Below are 4779 nucleotides of genomic sequence, written 5' to 3'. Positions count from 1 at the left end.
GCGAGGGTGCCCGGCCCGAGGGTGCCCGGCCGCGGGGGGTGGGCGTGAGGGCGAGGGTGCCCGGCCCGAGGGTGCCCGGCCGCGGGGGGGGCGTGAGTGGAGTGCCGGGGCCCGGGCGTGGGGCGTCGGCGCGCTTCGCGGGGCTCGGGCGGGGCGGGGTGCGGGGGCGCTTTGTCCGGGCGCGGGAGTCGGGACGCGCGGCTCTGGGTGCGGACCGTGGCCGCGGGGCCTCGCCGACCGGCCTCTGCGGCGCGGCGGGTCGGGGCGCTCCCGGGCGCAGCCCTCCGGGGCTTGGAAGTCCCTCTGTGGCTTCCCGGGGGCGGGGGCGGCGGGGCCGCGCGGGAGGCCGGCCGTGCCTCGTGGGGTCAGGGCGTCTTCTATCGTCCCCGCGCGCCGCGCGGCTGGGGGTGTGTTCCGCGCTGCTCCCCCGGCAGCGGCTGTGGGCGCTGCGCAACCTTCGGCGAACACGCGGCGCCCTCCCCCCGCCTCCGTTCGGTGTCGTGGGGTTTAGCCAAACCTCCGGTGACCTCTGCAGACACCGACAGTTGCGAGGCTTCGTGTGCCTCCGCCGGTGTAGACAATAGGAGATTTGTCTTTGAAGCCGGCGAGAGGAATTAAACCCTGTGGGTCCAGGGCGCCTCTGCAAACAGCAGGTGGTTCCCGGTCAGCGGCTCCGGTTTCACAATGAGCCAGGTGTGCTGCTGCCCGCTGGGGGAGGGCTCGGAGATTCGATCGGGGTGCGGGGTGCGGCCGGGAAGCAGGAGGCTCGTTTCCTAAGCGTCCTGGGCGCAGACTTGATGACCCTCAGGCTTGCTCGCTGACTGAGCAGAGGTCAGCCGGCCTCTGGCTGCACTTTGTGTCTGGCCAAGGAGCTGGCGAGCAGAGCGCAGAAGCGGGCGCGTTCTGGAGCCAGACTGCCTGCCTTCGAGTCCTGCCTCCTGTGCTTGCGGCTCCGTGCTCTGTGCCTTTGGTCTCGGGTCGGTGAAACGCGGCCACCGGCGTCCTGGCCTCCTGGGCGGTGGTCGTGGGGGTGGTGGGCGTCCTGGCCTCCTGGGGGGTGGTCGTGAGGACTCAGCGAGCGAACACTCAAGCGGTTGGTGCCAGGTGCGATGTGAGTGTTGGGGACTGCCAGTGCTGGGAGCTGGTTTCCAGGGCCCCGCTGCTTGGCTGCTGGCTCTGCCCTTGTCTACTAGCGTCACCTAGATCTTGGTTTTGCATTAACTTGAAGTCTGGGACGATTTTCTTACCCGAGCAACTTGGGAAAAGCTAAGTCTCTTACAAAGGTAAATGAGGAACGGATCTTACTGCTTAGATGCATTCTACATCTGATATTATGGATTTGTAATTTGTAGGTTGCTATATAAAATCTGTTTAAAAGAAGAAAGCTGCTAGCGAGGCACTCTAGATCCTGTAGGACTTGTCCTGGGGGGCGGGGGGCGGGTAGTGTTGTTGCAGACAGCGATGGGAGTTAGAGCAGGTCTTGGGTGATTCTCCGAATTAGACCACTGAAGCAGTTGTTGTTATACTTCGCTTAAAAGTGTTATCCTTGGACTAGGAAGGATGACTTATTAACAAACTCAGATGACAGTGAAGACATAAACAACAGAGTGAGAACTTGGAATTACCTGTTCCAGAACAAAATAAGATCTAACTTGCTTCAGAGCAAAGCAGGAAGAATCTTCATTTCCCAAGGAGATGATTCTCTTTCTCAGATCTAGGGAGAGGGCGCCCGGGTGGCTCAGATGGTGAAGCATCTGCCTTCAGCTCAGGTCATGATCCTGGAGTCCTGAGGTCGAACCCTGCGTTGGGCTCCCTGCTCAGTGGGAGCCTGCTTCTCCCTCCCTGCTTGTGCTCTCTCCTGCTAAGTCACTGCTTCTCTCTCAAATAAATAAAATCTCTTTTAAAAAATCGGACCTAGGGAGAATATCTTAGACTTACCCTACATTACTACATCTTATCTCCTTTAAATCTGTGACACTAAGACTTGGGGAGGAATCCTTCCCCTTTAAAATAGAGTCTTTGGGCATTTGTGGGGTTTAAGGTGAGAAGGTTTAATGTTCAGAACAGATGGTGATGAAACAGCTTTGTGAGCAAAATGTAAAATATCTAAGGATAGATTTAAAAATGTCCGTCCGGCCTTTTCTGCTGCTTGCATGCTGGGGTGGACTGTTCCCCTCCAAGGAAAAAAAAGAGCCTGCTTCATGCCCTGTCTGGGTGGTCTCCCTCAGGACAGTGGTGCCAGCCAGACTTCTCCCCTCAGCTTCGAACTTTGCAGCCAGCCTCTGGATGCAGAAGCCTTGTGGGCTTCTAGACCCTGCCTCTTCTACTTCTGACCTCAGCCCTTTGGTGCTTTGGGACCGTCATTGGGTTGTTGGCTGCCTGGAAGAGCTTGGTGTCCTGGGTCCTCCCCCAGCTGCAGGTCCTCGCAATAGGTCCTCCTGGTCCCTCTTGAGTAGTTCCCAAATTTCTCCTCCCTTACATTTATTGTCTGGGGCCTGTGCCGTTTTGCGTTATGGCTGTGCCTGCTCGGGGGCTCCCTCCTGTCTTCCACATAGCTGCTCAGGTGGGGTAGTGCGGAGCAGTGGTGCTCGCCCAGAGGTGACCGGTCTGGAGAAGTTTTTGGTTGTTCTGACTTGGGTGCTATTGGCACTGAATGTGTGGAGACTAGGAGTGCTGCTGGGCATCCCACTGTGGCGGGACGGTCCTGTAGCCAGGAGGCCAGGCTGAAGGGCCCAGAGTGTGTCCAGCTGGTTGCTCATGTGCCCTGCGGTCCTCCCTGGCCTCACATGCTCCTTGGACCGCTCTTTCCTGTGCGCCGACTCGTGCTCTGCTCTGCACTGACACCAGCCAGTGCTCCGGAGGCCGAGCCCCGCTCCACATCCCCCCTCCCCGCAAAACAAGCAAGGCTCGAGTGGCCCCTTCATCTCCTCAGACCCTCAATGGCGCTTGTCCCAGGAGGAGCCTGTCCTGACCCCTCCCTTCACGCAGCAACTTCTGTGCCTCCTCGTGTTCTGAGCCGTGCCTCTGGCCACTGGACACGTGAGCTGTCTCCCGTCTGCACTGGGAGGTCTTTGAAGGCAAAGGAGACCTTTGTGTCCTCAGTGTCTCTTTGCAACATTTTCTTAGGACGTTGACCTCAGTAGGAACGGTGGATTTGGGTAGGTCTCACCCCAGAGGAGGGTTAGCACCGCAGCGGGAGCAGCTCCTTTCTTTCCTCCATTTGGGCTGCTTACAACTATCCGGGGCCTCTCGTCTCTTGCTTTCTTAAGTATAATTGTTTTTAAAAAATTCTCATAGATTCTCTCTATTTTTGCTTCCTAAAAGGTTAAAAAATTTTCTTTTGGAATCCATAACATATTCACATTCACAGTTGGAAAATAGTGCACAGTGTAGCTTCTGTCCTGTTTTTACCCACAGGAGCCCGGTCCCCTGGAGGCAACTGCTGTATCTCCTTCTGGAGACATCAGTACTTACAAAAGCAAATTCTTCTCTTTCTGCCCTTTTCAAAAAGCTCCTGAACCTTGCCTTTTTAAACTAAATGTGTATGGAAGTCATCCCATATTGGTAAATTTCCCAGTTCACTATTTTTCATGGCTGCATTTGTGTTTGGCGCTACAGAGGTGCTGTGACATGTCTCAGTCGTCCTGTGCTGCTGGATACCGTGTGTTGTGCAGTTTGTTTTGTACAGAGTTGGGTAATGTGAGAATATGCCTGTGGGGTCTGTCCCAGAAGTAGCACTTCTTCTGTTAATCACTAGTCGCTCCATTAGGTCAGGTTTTGCTCTTGCTTTTCCACGTCTTTAGCTCTGGACTTCCTTTGGTCATTTATTTCTCCCAACTACCTATATCTTGAATAATATGGTATGATCAGATTAAATGAGTTTCTCCACTGGAAATTGGCCCATTTTCGTGTGTTCTCATGGGCAGGAGTGACTAGGAGGGCACCTTCACTCAAGCACCTGTGCACCGATGCTCAGAGCGGCCACTGTTCATGGTAGCAGAAAATTGGAAATGACCCACAGGTCCATCAGCACATGAATAGATAAAGTGTGGTCTTTCCATGGCATGGAATGTTATTTGGCAATAAAAAGGAGAGAAATACTGGTCTGTGCGACAACAGGGATGGATCTCGAAACGCTGTGGTCAGTGAAGGAAGCCAGACACAGAGACCCACGAGCGTGTGATTTCATTGGTGTGAAATGCGCGGAACAGGCACGTCCATGGGTCAAAAGTAGGTTAGTGGTTTCCAGAGCCTGGGGTTACAGATAAGAGATAAGGGGTTATTTGGGGGTAAGGGAAGTACCCTGTAGTTGCCCATGGAGAAGGCTGTGCGTGTCTGTGACTATGTTAGTATCAGTAGATCGTACAGTTTGAGTGGGTGAGTTGTATGGTATGTGATTGTGTCAGTAAAGCTGTTACACACAAGCGTGACTAGGTTTTCAGAGCATTCCAGGGTGGCGCCCGCAGGGAGTCTTGGTGTTGACCCAGTCCTGGGGTTGTGGGGGGAAGTCCAGTGGGCAGCACAGGGAGTGAGTAATAAATCCATGCTGGGTTTCTGAGCTGCCTGGTGTAGCTGGTGCAGCCCTGGCTCAGCTGCGGGGTTGAGCTTTGACTCAATCCCTGGCCTGTGCACCTGATCACAGATAAATTGCTTAACAGCTAAGCCTGGGCTTTTGTGTGTGGATTAGATGATGTCTGTCCTGCCGCAGCATGACTGAGTCCTGGAGGGTTCTGTAAATTACCAAGTGTTACACGTGCATAAGGTTTTTTTTTTTTTTTT

At 54.7% G+C, this 4779-nt stretch overlaps 1 protein-coding gene across 2 annotated transcripts in view; it reads left to right on the top strand.

The window, feature by feature from the left end:
• ARHGAP39 (Rho GTPase activating protein 39) overlaps positions 1 to 4779 on the top strand; it is a 93211-nt gene that overhangs the window by 397 nt on the left and 88035 nt on the right. The window lies entirely within an intron of this gene.

The sequence above is a fragment of the Mustela nigripes genome, chromosome 3 (genome assembly GCF_022355385.1).
Source record: "Mustela nigripes isolate SB6536 chromosome 3, MUSNIG.SB6536, whole genome shotgun sequence".
In the NCBI taxonomy this organism is placed as follows: Eukaryota; Metazoa; Chordata; class Mammalia; order Carnivora; family Mustelidae; genus Mustela; species Mustela nigripes.
This window is presented reverse-complemented; position numbering and strand designations above follow the sequence as displayed.